General features: G+C 49.6%; 1 protein-coding gene across 11 annotated transcripts in view; it reads right to left on the reverse strand.

Moving 5' to 3' along the window:
• The window catches only part of COL6A3 (collagen type VI alpha 3 chain), a 53,722-nt gene extending 50,148 nt beyond the window's left edge, over positions 1-3,574 (reverse strand). For all 11 annotated transcript variants that reach the window (XM_042822203.1, XM_042822201.1, XM_042822199.1 and 8 more), the window contains exon 1: positions 3,437-3,574. The gene's annotated coding sequence lies outside the window, so the exon portion shown is untranslated. The remainder of the gene's footprint in view (positions 1-3,436) is intronic.
• Positions 3,575-15,936: the final 12,362 nt, after the last annotated feature.

Raw genomic sequence — 15,936 nt, forward strand, 5'->3', positions numbered from 1 at the left:
TGTTGCTTGGGTAGGGCTGCTTGGTTTGTTTGGGCAAGGTGCAAGGTATAACCTATTCTGCTCCATTTTTCTACCCCTCTTCCTACGCCTCCTGCTGGCCACAGAAGCTGGAGGTGGAATCAGCTTGCAGGAAGTGGAGGACAAAAGCAGGGAATGTGAATTTAAGGCAGTTCAAGTTAATTTTGTGGTTGCTGACAGGTGTCTGTTCTGCAAACATATTCTTCTGGTTTGCTATCTGGGCAGGTTACTTACTCCATGAATTTATCACTGATTTTCTCAATGGAAAGTTTCTCACAGTCTTGGGTGTGTGGGATCTCTAACAGAGCTTTTGATACAACCACTCTAAGCCTGGAAGCAAGACTGAAAATCCTGAAGCTGGAGTGCTTCTGGGAGGGCAAAGAGCTTTCTGAGCTGCTAAGGAACTATGGAGAACCTACCTGTTGATAATTCCTATGTGGTCAAAAGGACTGGTGTGCTATTCAGTAATCTGCAGTTTTTTGGTCTGCCTCGGGCTGATGCAGTGTGTGGTGACCTCTGGTTGCAACAGCATCTCCTCCATTTCATCAGAAGATATACATCTGTTACCAATAATGCTTTCAAAAGGCAACCCTTTCTGCCACTAATACAATGATTTCCTTAAATATTTTCCCCAGCAGCTATGTTCTGCTTTATGCACTGACAAGTATGCAATAAGTTGAACATCTCACATCATTCTATATTTGTGTGGGCGCTTCAAGCTTCCTACAAATCACCCACTTGTGTGCGTTTCTCTCACCAGAGCATAATTAAAATCCAAAGAAGCTCAAAGCAGATGAGTAGGCTTTAAAAAGCAAAACATGAAAGGCAGGAAAGAATTACTCCAGCTTTTACATATCGCTTTGATTCGTTGCATATGCCTCTCAGCTGGGCTGGCTGGCTTTCAAGGGTAGGGGAGGTGTCTATGGCTTCAGTGCATATAGGAATGCAATGTGTGTCACGTGTAGATGCAGATGGGTGCTGGGCCAGCTTTTGGGATGCTGTCCCAGAGCAAGTTACACGTGGTCCCGTTTTCCTGTCCAGCCCAAAGCCTCTTCCCAAAAATCCCTTGAATAAAAGCAATTGTGGGGCCCTAAATCCCTGCTTTGTGTAGGGTGGGTCGCTTCTTTTGGAGGGTTTCTCTTAATGCTGCTGCTGCCGCTTGGCATTGATGGCGCTGGAAAAGTGAGGGCTGCTTCTGAAAATGTTTCTTCCCACCAACATAAGGTAGACTTGAGCAACCCAACCCAAAAGCATGGAAAATCCTCCTGCTTTTGCAAACCTGTTTAGTTCTGACCAGCAGTTAGCAAAACTCCAGGGCTGTGCTGCCTACATATCACAGCCAGCATGCCAGCATCTCATATGAATTGCAAACTGATTTCTGTTGTTATAATCATGCAGTTGGCTTAAAATCTGCTTGTTTTCCCCCACTTAAAGGCTGAGACCAAAATAGGGCTGTTAATAAGAGGAAAGGCAGTATTTGCTGGAAAAAAAAAAAAAAAATAGAAATGAGGATACTCCCTCAAAGATCAATGACTCTTTATATAGGGTAACATAAGCCTCCCAGTGCCTCTCTGCTCTGCCAACTCATCCCCTGAATGTGGAACACAGAGCACTTAAAAGTGGAAAAAGTGATGGGCACATGGGCAGAAAGGCTGGCTGTGATTCATGCAATGCCAGCCAGAACCTGGCCCTGCACAGAGCAGGATCGTCCCCATTGCAAATCAAGCACAAAAGCAACGAGGGGATAATCTGAGGTTGGCCAGAATTTGCAGTGATGCAAGGAATAGGATGTTCCCAAGCAGGCACGTCTCAGAAATTAGGAAAGAAACAACATTTCTCTCCTGGTTGCAATGGGGGTTGGTTTAGCCCTGAAAGCAAGGGGAGACGATGCTTTGAATGGAAAACTGTGAGCGTGTTTCAAAACTCACGGAGGGTTTGCTGAGAAGTGGAGAGGTGCGGAATGAATGAATGAACTGAGTGACATGGGGCATGCTGCTCCTGTTGCAGAGGAACCACCTGCCTCCCAAAGTTAGTGAACCTCTCTGCAAAGAGGGTAAATCTGTTCAAATCTGTATCCGAAAGGGATTGAAAAGCCTGGTTCCTAAGGTCCACGCTGGTGAGTTGAGGGATGGTGCTAGGGAGGTGTCCTGCTCCATCCCTGTGCCCTTGGGGATGCTTTGGCCTCCACAAAACTCCCAAACTGGTTGTTCCCCAGCAGCAGAACTAGTTGAGCATAGCAATTATACATTGGTATGGATGGTCAGATAATTTTTAATTAGTTGGTAATGGGGGTAAAGCCAGAAGTTTGAAAAATGCAGTCTCTCTCCCCTGGGAGGCCCTATGAATCATCACCAGAAATGAGCTGAGAGTTTCCCCTTTGCGCCTGCTGGAAAGAAAGTGGCTTTGGCCACCTCCTCTCCAGCCCCTTTTGGCCTCTGTGCCTGGTCAGGAAACCAGTTTGGCCACAACCGGGCTGGGATTGGGAAGGGAGGGCTCTGCAGAGGGGAGAGGATGGTGGGATGTCTCCTCCATTAGTCACTGCCTCCCTTTGGTGAGAGCACTGCTGCCTGAAACATCCCAAGGAGCTGAGGATAAGGGGACTATAGAGGGAAAAGGGGAGGGGGTTGGGTGGGGGGGTGGCTCTGTGTTGGGCTGAAGAGCCCTTCCCTTAGGGAGAAAAGCTGATCTGAGCAAATTTTTATGCAGGTGATGGCTCCATTGCATGGTACAAGCCCAGCAACAGGACCCACATAGAGTGGGCAAGTCTTTGTTAATGCATCCCTGTTTCTCTCTGTTTCTCCTGTGGGCAGGAGAGATGAGGGCTGCCTTAAACAACTCCAAAATGGGGATGAATCTGGGGAAGATGCACTGAGAAACACCCTTAGGTTGTCACTATTCCTCCTGGAGTCCTTGCTGGATCCCATGCATGCTGTGGGCACCTCGCCGTGCCCAGGCAGCCCCATACATCCCAAGAGCAGGCTCCCCAGCAGCACGCCCCTAAGCATCCTTGTTGGTCTCCAGCTCCATAGACACCCCCTCCTGAGCTCTTCTGCGCTCCCACCCTACCAAGTTGCTGCAGCAGTGATGTCAAAGTATAGAAGGCAAACACCCGTAGAGAAGCCCTCTTGGATTTAAGTGAGTTTAATTCAATTCTGTGCCTCTCCTGAACATCCCCGTGCACCTGCAGTGCTCCGGCTCTGCACGGAGACTCCTGGGGTGCCCTGCTTTACAAGCCTGTTGCAGCAGTGCCTTTCTCTGCAGACTGAAAGCAGAAACGCAGCTTTCCTCCAACACTTTTGCCTTTCTTGCTCTGAGTTTTGCCTAGAATGCTTTGAACCCTTTCCCCCGTTAAAAAAGCAGCAGCCACGAAGCGAGGCGAGTGCAAGCTACGAGCTCCCGCACGCACGGTGGCACTTACCCCTGAGTGAACTCCCAAAACAGATCGCTTATCCCGGGGTTCTCCCCTTCCAAAGCACCTTTCTGTGGCCCCGCCGGTGCCGCTCAGCGTCCCCGCTTCCCTTCGCCTTCCTCGTCGGGCCGCTCGGGATGCTCTGGTTCCCCGACAGGCGGCCGCCGCGGCTCTGAGCGGGGCCGGGGGAGGCGGCTGGCGCGGTACCGGCCGCTGCAAATGGGATCCAGATGCTGTGCTCTGGCGGCGGCGGAGGGGCTGAGGTCAGAGCTGCTCATCGCACGCCGTCCTCCTTCTCTCCTTCCCTCCCTCCTTCCCTCCCTTCCACCCCCCCGCCCCAACCAGAGCTCCCCTGGGGCGCCTCCCCGCGCTGTTTCCCCTTCCCAGAACGCTATTTCCTTATTATCTATAAAGGCGAAAAGAGGGATGGCGGATTATTTTAATTGCACGCCTTTCAGTTGAGAAGGGCTGGGCTTGGATGCTGGCGGCAGCCAGGGCGCGCCAAGAGCCGTACCAAGTTACGCAGGGCTCCCTCGAAGCACTTGTGGGATGCTGGAGAGCCCAGCAGAGCCCTTTGTGCATCTTCCTATCAGATGCAGTAGGGGTTAGATTCCCCACTCCCTGAGCCCATTGGGAAATCAACATTTAGCCCTGAGGCTATGTTGTATAATATATATAGAGAAAGCTTTCTAGAGATGATCTGAAAGGTGCTGCAGCAGTCGGATGAGTGAGCGATGTGTGCTGTGAACAGTTACAGTTAACCTTTCACTAGGCAGCACTAACCAGGTTTGGGGTTTGTTTTTTAGCCTTCTGCGTGCTGAAATCAAACATTTCATTCTGGTTCAGGTTGTGTTTTTGCAAGAGCTTGTGGTATAGAAGCAATAATTCTTATTTCTTGCCCTTTCTTCGGGCCACGTGAGGCTGGAGTTGCAATCATGTCCTGGGAATCAGACAGTCAATCTGTCTTCCGTTGTTTCAAATGGAGATTTATGATGTTTGCTCTAGATTTCCTGCTATTTCACAGATCAGCCCCATTAAAATAAAATAGCTGGAACGCTTTGGGGAAATACTGAGGTCTTGAACTGCTGCAGTAGCTCATTCTGGTGGTGGTGTGGAGAGAGAGCTGGTCCTACAAAGGGACCCAGCACCACACAGCCCCACTCTGAGCATGGCCCAGCAGGTCCAGTTGGCTGCTACCAGTGGAAACCAGTGTAGTGCAGGCACAACTGGTTTTATTTCTGTCCATCTTTGTGCTTTTCAATCAACCCCGCAGCAGTTCGCTCTACTTTCTATTAGCAAAGCCCTGGTTTTTCCCTGTGTGAGCAATGGGGAACTCGGGATCCTTGGCTCTGTGGTCCCAAAGGAGATCACTGCAGCATCCCATGAGGAAATATAGGGGGACACCCAGAGAGACAGGCTTTGTTCTGTCCCCGGCCATCTGACAGCTCTCTTTGGCCGTTGGATTGCACCGTGGCAGCAATTTCTAGAGGGCAGTGACTAAGTTTAGCAGGATTTCCTCCCTGGTGTATTAATAACCAGACGTGCTGAATGCGATGAGTCAAGGAGAGGGTTTTCAGGAATTCTCTTTCCACCCACAATAGAAAAGGCCCTGCATGATGCTTCCTCGCCCTAATGCAAAGGGGACCTTCAAGGTGTCCTCCCTGCCATAAGGGTCTCAGATTGAGGCCCTTCAAAATCTCAACAGAGAGGCAACATTCTGCAGTACTTTTCTGGATGCCTGTGGATTTCCTTGGTGTAATTCACGTGAACACAGTGCCTGGTTCCATCCTGCCTAAATGGCTGGTTTACCTGCAGTGATTGTTGTGAATGTATGGGGGGGAACAGGAGGCATGCCTCTGCTCAGCAAGAAACATATCTGGGCTAAAAGATACAAATGCAACTTGTTATTCCCTATTTTGGACAAGTGAGCGTGCTGCAATCTGCTGGAGCTCAGCAGATTTCTAGACCTAGTGTCCATGGCAAGCTTTGGGCATTGCACTGAATATCACAGCATGCAACAACTGGGACAATCCTGAAGTTGTTCCACTTCTAATGCAGCATCTCACTGTGGCTCCATCCTTGAGCACCATCTGCTGGCTTCTCCTCCAGGGACTATTTGGTCATCCCCCAGGCCACACAGCCGCCTCTGAGTCCTCAGATGAAGCCTGCTCCTGCAAGGCAGGGCTGCTGCTTGCCATGAGATTGCCATGAGTTTGTCTCATCCCTGGAGGTACTCAAGGCCAGGTTGGATGATCAGGCAGTGTGATCTGGTGGGGGGCAGCCAGTCCATGGCAAGGGGTTGGAAATGGATGGTCTTTAAGCTCCCTTCCAACTGAAGCCATTCTATGATGATGGTAAAATTCATGGGTTTCACTGAAGCTAAAGGTCGCTCGTTCTTCTTCCACCACCAACCCAACCATCTGTGTTGTGGTTGGATGTACTGGGGATGCCCCATCCCTGGAAGTGTTCAAAGCCAGGTTGGATGGGGCCTTGGGCAGCCTGGTCTGGTATTAAATGTGGAGTTTGGTGGCCCTGCATGTGGCAGGGGGGTTGGAAATTCATGATCCTTGAGGTCCTTTCTAACCCTGGCCATTCTGTGATTCTGTATGGGGTCCAGCTGTGGCCCCCAAGCAATGTTTGCTGCTTTCAAGGAGTTGAGAGCTGCTCTGCTAAAACTGGGGCAGGGCTGCAGATTGCATTTTATTTCTGTTTGCTGATAGATGGTTTTCATTAGCGCCAAAGCATTTGCCACTGCTTTCTTCCCAATGCTCCCCCCCACAACCACCACCCAGTTTGGGAATCCAGGGAATATTTTCTGGGGCTTTGTTCTGCTCTGCTTTTCTCTGTACTTTTTCTGTATAATTATGTTGTTCTTGTTCTGTCTGTGCAAATGCCTCCTGAGGCATTTGTACCACTTCTGATGGCACCCTTGGCTTTGAAGCAGCTGGAGAAAAAAGGACAGGAGCATCTCTAGAGCACAGAGAGGGAAACACCACTGCAAAATTTCCATCTCAGGGCACTGTTTCTCTCCTATGGAGAGAAGGAAAATCCTCCTGGAAGGAAGAGCAACTTAGGAATCCCACAAAAGCGCGCCTGCTTTGTTGCAGTGTTTTTGACTGATGCTAATACTGTTAATAAATCACAGTGATGGGATAACCCCAGCAGAAGTAGTAAAAACAAGCCTATGGGCTGCACACATGGATGTATATTCTCTTAATCCATGCTTGCATAGACTGCAGGGGAGATAATAACTCAAGTGAAGAAACTTGGCGCCTGCCTGCAAAAAGGCACATCCTGCTGCAAGAGCTTTCCAGTGACAAGGAACAAACTACTCTCAACTATGTAAATATTGAGGATGCTTTCCCTCTAACACAATGCACAGCTTGTAGGTCACTAAACTGTAATGTGAGCCACGAAGCTCGACTTCTAGGAAATAAGCTTGTTGAGCTCTTTCTCAGAATAAGAGGTGTGAGTCTGGAATTGGAAGCACGATGCGCTTGGGCCAAAGCAAAATGTTGCAATGGCTTGCTCCTGTTTCCTTCCATAGATGCTTCCAGGTGGTGCCTCTTACAAGAGATGCTACAAGGGAGAGCACTGAAAAAGTAAGGTTTGGTATAGATGTGCCATATGCATTGGTCCCCATGGGGTACACTCTTATTAAAGCTCTCTAGTATAGAATCAGTTCCAGGCTGTGCTGTGTGCTCTCTCACTTATAAACTTAGGAGGAGCTGACATAAACAGCGCCTCAACATCGTGACTGTTTTGTTTGGAAAATCAGCGTTTTAAAGAATGCACACACAAAAAAAAACAGGAAATGGCATGTGTGTGGTTGGGATGTATTTATCCCTCAGGGGCTTGTAAGTGATTTGCACCAAGCATATAGAACAGCTTGTGCTCAAGGTGCGTGTCTGAGGTGGTGCTACAGCTCATGGCTTTGGGTTGATATGGAGAGGCATGGTGTGGGAGATGCTGAATTTTTCTCTGCGAAGGGCTGAAGCTCCTTAGGATGTGAAAAAGCCAAAGTTTTTTGCCCAAATTGGTCCAGAAGATCTTTTGGAGCATGGGGAACCTTGCTGGCTGGTCTTGGCAATGCCCAGAGCAATGCATCTGCTTGCAGGAGAGCGGAATCAGCAATACAGCATCTGTCCTTCATCCAGATAACTTTCCTTTAATGAGGTTTCTGTTCATTAGTGCTGCTAGGGTACCAAGTGCAAACCAGGAAGTGGAATCTGCCCGTGGTGTCTCTAGTTGTCCCTGGCCCTGGATGTGAAAGATGGACCTGTCCCCAGGCAGGAAGAGGTGGGGACAGCTTTGCGTGGTTACTGTTGCTGTTTACCACCTTCTCCAACCGCTGATGGCAGAAGCGAGTGGAAAAAAGCCTTCAGCTCTCCCCATAAAACGTGGAGCCAGCAGCCCTGCCAGCCTGACTAACGCATCGTCCATCAAACGTCTCATTCATCCATTCTGCAGCCGGATGCACAGAAATCACACGGCCTGCCCAAAGCAGAACAACGGCACGCTTTGTCCCTAAAAACACCCAGCAGTGAAGCCACCTGTAGGCTACGAGTGAGCCAGAACGGGGATGGTTTTATGGGACCCATATGGGTAAAATGGGGGTGTGACAGCAGAGCCTGGAGGTATTTATGGACTATGAGGGACCAGAACATCTTGGCTAGGCATCCTGTGCCCATCCCTTGGGGACAATGTGTTCCCTGCATGCCACTTTCAGAGAGAAGGCATGTGGGAGAGACTTGAACCCATGGCAGATGATGCTCGTGATGCGTTGCTCCCAGTAGGCATGTTGTGCCATCACCACCTTCACCCCAAAAGAGAGGAGATGGGTGCCAAGAGGCCAACATGGATCACCACTGGCAGTTCTGACTGATCAACCTTGATGTTTCGGGGAGCTTTCACTTGTGTCCTCCCTCCAATCACAGCTAACCTGCATTCTGTTCCCCCCCCGCAGCCTTTGGAGCAATCCAGTGTTGTCGAAGATTGCTGTCCTTTGTCACTGGCAGCATGGTCCATCACATTGCCCGTTCTTCTGGAGAAGGGGGAGCAGCAATGAGGATGTGAAGGGATGGGGATGCTGGTCTCGGTGCTGTGGAACTGATGCCAAAGGGTTTTGTGGATCTGAAGCACCATCTCAGTAACTTGACTTCGTCTTCAGCTCTGCAGCAGGGAGGATTTGCTGGAGCAGGGACGTGCGGCGATGTTCAGAGTACAGCACGTCCGTGGTTCCTGCTGACAGCAGCATGTTCTCACTAATTTCTCACTTGATCTATAGCCCCGAGCAGGCTGCCACTAATGTCCTCTAGCTGCGCAACTGAGGAGCCTCTGCAGAAAACATCTGGCCACTGTGCTTCCCCACCGACCTGCTCTGCGTGTCCTGGGGTAAAACTAGATGCTCGCAGGCTAAATGAAAGCATGCTGCATGTGAAATAATACCTCTCCGAGGTTCACAGCTGGGGGCAGCAAGATGGTGCCTCATTGCCTTGAGAAGATGCTGATAGCTGGAGGGCTGTGACATCGGAACCGCATACCTGGTGGGGGGATGTGCCAGCAGACCTGCTTCATTAGGTGTTGGTTGTATATTCAGTTTAATTAATTAATATGCAGTTCCCCCAAGGCTTTCTTCTGACATGTGTGGCTTGCAGCCCTCCTCCTGTGCTGCCGTGCCACAGGCTGGCAGCCCACAGGGCTTGGTGATGGGAGGTGATGGTTGGACTTGACGCTCTGCAGGGTCCAACCTGAAGAATGCCGATAGGAATCTGGGGAGATGTTATTAAAAGGAGGACGCTGCAGGGTGGGCCAAATTTTCTTTGGTTTCTAACAGCAGAAGAGATTTTTACATTCTATGACCTAAAACACTCCACAGAAATGCCAGCTTGGCCTGTACTCAACTAGGATGAGGGATACCAAAGGGAAAGAGGTGGTTTTTTTTCCTCTAAGAGTCCAAGCTTGGCCAGACTCCACTGCAGTCATGGGACAGCAGTTGGGATTTTCCTTCTCCAAAAAGAGAAGGAACAGGGAGGAGAAAAGGAACTCGTAAGCACTCCCTGGGGGTCAGGAAACTTTTCCAAAGGCAAAAAATAAAAGCACCAAGCTCTTAGAGTTGGTGTTTGCTTCTTTTCCATGGTTTAAGCTCTCGGGAGGGCGGGGAGGGCACCTCTCTGTTGGCAGTACCTGGCAAGAGAGCTGTGAAAAAACTTGTTTGTGAGAGAGAAATATGCAGTGCCTCCAGCTAAGGGAAAAATCCCTCTGCTTTGTCCCCATGCTGAGGTCCAGCTCGCTGAGTGCTCAGCCCTGATGTGGTTTTCTCAGCCTTGTGCACAGCAGTCTTTGGACAACCTGCGCAATGCAACATGCCAGCAGCCATAGGAAGCGTGGAGATTTTGGCCAGCTGGATGGGATCATCCTGGCATCCCAAACCATCTCCAGGGGGCTCCTCCAGCTCCGTCATCCCTGGAGAACTCCGAGTACTTTTGAGAGAAGCTTTTTTTTTCCTGTGCTCTCCTCCCAGGTTTACAGCCTGTATTTTTTGCCGGACTCCACAAGGTGGCACAAGGAAACCGGAGCATCTCCGAGGTTATCCCTTCGCTCCAGCAATCTTTTGGCCAGGAATGGAAGCAACGAGCAGGGTGAGGTGCGGCACCTTTTGCAGCTGGGCATTTGCAAGACTAGCGAGGAGAAGGAGTTTGTAGTATTTCGGCTGCTGCCCCCACCCCTATGGGGATGTCTACCCTTTCCCAGGGGTGGCTTGGGAGCTCTCCTGAAGTTAGGTAGCACTGTCAGAAACACCAACAGGGGAAGGAACTGCTGTTACAGCCATGTGAGAGTTGGTTTGTCTTTCTTTTAAGTGGAATATGCTTTCAGGCTGGCATGGGTTGAAAGTTTCTCTTCAGTCACTGCAAGCTCTGATTTGGGTGTCATCTGACTTCACGCACACATGCAGCTCTGTGGCCTCTGGTTTCCCCTTCAGTTTGACTCATGGCAGCCTGCAGCTCCCAGGGCAGTGGGCACAGCCCTGATGCTGGAGCTCAGGAGTGCTGGGACGCCACTCTCAGCCATAGGGGTTGGGTTTGAGTGGGGCTGGGGGTTGGACCGGGTGACCCTTGCAGGTCCCTTCTAACTTGGGATGTTCTATAATTCTAAGCACGCTGTTGGTGTGAAATACTGCACTGAGCACCCATGCCACCAAAAGCAGGGTCCTGCAGCAATGCAAGTGGGCCCACTAGCCATCAGGCAACAGGAAAAGGATAAGACCTGACACTGGCTCTGCAGTATGGAGAGGCAGACAGGCAGGAACAGCACAGCACTGAGAAGCATCAGAGCCAGATCCCTGCTCAAACCTACTCATTAGCCTCTTATTAGATGAGCAGGGAGCATTTCTCTGGCTGTTACATCCCAAGGGGAGTCGCTGCAAGAGGTTGTTTTTCTTTTAAATGAAACGTGCTTTCAGGCTGGGATGGGCTGAAAGTTTCCCTATCAATCTGGAGAGCCCTGCAAAACAGCTCTGCCTCCCCTCTGCTTAGGGCACCTCGCTCTGCACCCTGGCTGAAGGCCACCTCACTCCAGCATGCTGAAAAAAGGACAGAAATACTGGCACTGCCCAAAACAGCCAAATGGAAACTCATTAGAGATCAGATCGACCGGCAGCCCTCTGCATGGCCAGCGGGGCTCTCCTTATGTGACCTTGCTGGGAGTGCTTCACAGCTCCATCCCATCCCTTTCTCTGCCTCCAGGGTCTGACAGGGACAGCAGCAACCCAGGGGCTGGGAGTCAATGCTAGACACCTTCTGGCTAGAGAATGCAGAGTATGTCTCAAACAAGGATGAGGAATGACTGGGCGAGCTTTGTGAGGGCCTGGGGACAACTCCAGTCTCAGCAGCTTCAGAATACAGCCTGGGGCAGGACAGTGGGCTGAAGAAAGACTGCAGCTCAGGGGTGGAGGAAACAAATCCTGCACCCAAGCCACTCAGCTCAAGTGCTGCCAAGCAGTTCTGTCAGGATAGGGATGGAGGTGGATGCATGGGAGCAGCCAAAAGCACCACCCAGCTAATTGTTCAGTATCTAAGTGTCTATCTCTTGGGTTCTGCATCCTCATTTCCAGCATTTACCCCATGAAGATACTGGAGCCCAAAAGGAACAAAACAAAGCCCTTTGTAATTGAATGTTCTCTTAGAAAATATTGGAGGGTCTGACCTTGGAAAATCCTGGATGGAGAGATTTAGGAAAGAGCATCATTTTGGAAGACTTAGCAAAGGGGCAGGTTGTTCCAGCGTGGAACACCAGGTTGGTGCACCAACGCAGCTTGGTCTTGCCTCGCTAGAGATTTCACTGCCTGTGTTTGGTTTGCTTTTAAGTCAACACCATATTCATCACTGTCGCCGGCAGGACCAGGATCTAACTGCACACAGAGCCTTATCTTGCCACTACAGCCCTACTTCCTCATGAGTAACCTGGGGTGGGGTGCAAGTCATCCCTCTGGAACAACAAGGGCTTGTTTTCTCCTAGAGGTCCCTGACAGCCCTCCAAGTCCATGAACGATTGAGCCGTGGTCCTGAAATCATTCCTCTTTGCATGCAGGCTCCTACAGACTTGTCCTCTAGGTAGAAAACCCAAGCCTGGGCTTGTACACCCTCCTGAGGAAGTGTCCTTGGCCCAGCCATGACCATGCAAAACACTGCTAAGTCACAGCACTGGCTCTGGGAGCCAAACGGGCTCATTTTCTGCTTAATGACTCAAAGGCTCATCTCCCTCCTGGCAGAGTTGGAATAAGTTGTTTGTTTGGTGGGGTTCTGTTTTGCTTCTGAATTCAATCACGCCTTCAGTTAGCGATATGCATTCCTCGTGGTTGTGCCAGCTTGCAGAATAAACACCAGGGTGGTTTCTCAAAGGATGTCTTCCCCAGGGTCAGCCACCCTACGTGCTGAGTCTAATGCTCTGCTTCTTGCAGTCAGCCCCGTTGCCCCACTCCTGCCAAGTGTGCCCATGGTTATCCCAGAAAAGTGGAGTGGTGAAGGATGGATGCTTGGGGTCTGCTTCTTTTTAGCGGTATCAGCTTTGCTTTTAGCATGGCAAAGAAACTCCTCAAGACTCTAACAAAGCAGAAATGGGTTCAGCAGCAGCAGCCTGTGCCTACAAACAGCCCTAAGCAAGCACTCTAGACATGCACAGACTCCTGCATTTCTCAGGCAATTAGCTTTCTAGAACTGTGTTTGCGTGCCTGAATGCAGTTCATTTTTGACCTTGGTAATTGTCTGAACAAGAACATCCAGTTGGGTGTCCTTACCTGATTAGTGTAACCTTCTTCGCATCTGTGTAGGTGCTCAGGGCCCAGCTGCTTCCAGTGGCAAATCCTCTAACACTGCTCTACATACAGACAGTGTCAAACCAAGTCCCAGCTGCAAGGTTGCAGTCCTGGTTGTAATGTAAATTATAAAAGAGTAAAAGAAAATGCACTGGTACTACTAGACTACCCCTCCCATGCATTTTCTGGGACTATTTCATTTTGATGACCACAGCAAAGCTTGCAGTTCCTCGTTGTCAAAATAGTGAGAAGAGCCTTTGGGTGTCCTGCAAGCTAGAAGAGAATAGTCTGCTGAAATGAAATGTGGAATGGTACAGACAGTCCATCCTCTGCCTCAAGACAAGGTTAACATGACCTTATGCCATATCTGAGCTGTTTGTAAAGACACCTCTGCAATCATCAGGCTATTCCGGGATACTACTTGAAATCAAGAGTATTTGAGCACAAGGATGGAAGCCCAGTGCTCCCAGATGGGTTAGGATGGCCCTCAGGGGGAAGGGCTAGAAATCTGTCTGTCCTCTGCTTGGTTTGGTCTCCTTGTGAAACGCTACCAAATGTGGGATCAGCACTGTAATCACTGAGCAGCTTCCCTCACCTTGGATTTTGTGACCCATTGAAGTGCTGTTGGCCCAAACATAGGATCATAGAATGGCCTGGGTTGCAAAGGCCCACAATGCTCATCTGGTTCCAACCCCCTGCCGGGTGCAGGGTCACCAACCAGCAGACCAGGCTGCCCAGAGCCACATCCAGCCTGGCCTTGAATGCCTGCAGGGATGGGGCATCCACAGCTGCCTCAGGCAACCTGTTCCAGTGCCTCATCACCCTCAGTGTGAAAAACATATGAGCATTTCACCTATAAGGTGTGTTGGTCCATTGGTCGTTGGCATAACTCCCCAGCTAATGCTAAAATGAGTGATGAACTTCAGCCAGCTCCAGGCTCTGACCCTAAAGCGTTTCTCAGACCTTATCTCCTGGGCTGGCTGGGATTTGTGCCTGCTTACTGCACTCTGTTCAGTCCGAAACACTCCTTTAGCCTTGAACATATCGTGTTGCTGCTGGGTTGTAGCACCTGTGTCTGACGTGACCTTGTTGAGCTGAAAGTGATTAACTCCTGTTTGTTCAGCTACTGTTTACCTTGGTAATTCCTGGGAGCTGTCAAGTGACAGCCTCTGCCAGCTATTTTACCACCTCTCTGCAGGCAGTGGTTTGGATTACATTTTTATCAGCACAAATGAGACGTTCCCATAGGACCGAATTCACCTTGATCGATAGAGGAAATCCACAATTTGAGGGCTGTTCCTGTTAAAATATCAATTTCCGACCAGATCTCTCTCAACCAAGCTTTTGTTAGGCAAGGGGATGGGATTCTCTTCTTATTAAGGTTAGTTGGGGGAAAAAAAGGTGGTGGAATTTGTAGGGATCTGTAGGAATTTGGCATCTGCTTTGTTTACATGTGCAGCAAAAACGCCCCTGTATGAAATACAGCTTCCACCCTAACGATGACACTGCAAACATTCTTTTCTAATCCTGTGACTGTGTTTATCTAATTGCAACCAATGTCAGCACATGATTTTCCAAGATAATTACCATCAAATGGCCATTTTCTTTAGGGGAGGCTGCTGGGATCGTTCTGGTAGCCTCCAAATGAGATACGGTCACACAGTAACAGCATTATAACAGAATTTCACAGTCGTATTAATAGACAAAACCCATATCAAACCCTTATGGGCCATGTACAGAAATAGCAGGGGCATTTTGCAACCCTTTCCTGCCCTTCTTGTTCTGACCAGCGTGATGGGAGCGGGTGAGAATGGGTCTTTATAAAAGTGCCAAGGGATGATGGAAGGCAACCGCAGAGCTGAGGGGTCTCATGACTCTGGGATGACTGCAGAGCAGCACATGCTCAGGGCTGCCCTGCTTCCACAAGGGCATGTTTCTCTTCAAGAAGCTGACACCGAAATACTGCTCTTTTCCTTATCTGGTGAGGCCAAAAATCACAAACTGAGCCCCAGTTTTAACTGTACCCAAGTTACTTGGATGGCCGTATCACTGAGATCTTCCCATAAGGAATGCAGTTTACGTGTGCAGCAAAAAAGCCCCTATATGAAACACTAGGAATATATGACACAACACTAGGAATTTATGGCCATCTATGGGCCCTCATCCAGGAAGCCTCCCACACCGCTCTGATCCCAAGCACTTGGGACTGGGTAATTGAGTTGGCAGGTCCTCCAACAGGGTCTCGTTATGATGTTAATTGGGATCTATCAGCCCGCTGTGCTTTTTGGGTGCACTGGGGCGCACAAGCTTGCAGACATACTTACATAAGGATGGCTCAGCTCACATCTCACTCCTGCCAAAAAAACTAATTGCTTTCACCAGGACAGCTCTTCCATCTCTGCTGGAAGAGGGGCTGGAAATCAATGTATGGGCATCCAGAGATCACGCATTCCTGATACCCAGCATCTGTAATTATCACTTTTTCTGTACAAAATCCATCCATGTTTGGATTGAAAAATCCCTTTCTGGCTCTGTCCGTAGGGTTTAGCCTAATCTTGTTTCAAGTGAGTTAGTGGGGGGAGATAATTCCCTGCACCACACAGACAGAACACGGCAGCCGAGTGGCTAAAGCCCTCCAGGGCTGGCTGCTCCCACTGCACTCAGCCTTTTTAGGGCAGAATGTTTTCCTCCTTCTCTCATGAAGATAAGAAAAGGGCTTCTTTTCATTCTCTCCTTCTTCTGGTATATGTAATACAGGAATTCTCACTTGGAGGCACAGAGGGAGTGTTTTATGGAGAGGGCAAACAACAAATACAGCAACAAGACCAGCTTTGCTAATTGGATTATTGCAATTTAAATATATTCCTCCAGGAACATGACATGCTTAGCATTTGTTTGGCTTTTTTTTTTTTTTTTAAATCCTGTCAAACCATCTTCTCTTGATAACAGTAAATGAGAGGAGAGCTGCCTACTAATTAAGCTATTTGCTCCTGGCGCAGCTGATATTCTCCAAATTGCTGGGAGGGCAGACAGCGTAGCTCAGGCACCCATTTGTTCCCATTTTCCTCGTTAAAGCTGCTGGTTTTAAGAGGCAAGGTGGGGCACAGAGCAGTGCTGGTGGTGGGATGCTTAGCCTTTGCTTATGCCCTGCCTCCGTGCTTGCTTTCCTTGGGGAGGTGCTTTAAGACCTGTTGGA

This window comes from Centrocercus urophasianus, unplaced genomic scaffold, assembly GCF_019232065.1.
Source record: "Centrocercus urophasianus isolate 14NV4802_14NV808 unplaced genomic scaffold, USGS_Curo_1.0 seq_20, whole genome shotgun sequence".
Classification (NCBI taxonomy): Eukaryota; Metazoa; Chordata; class Aves; order Galliformes; family Phasianidae; genus Centrocercus; species Centrocercus urophasianus.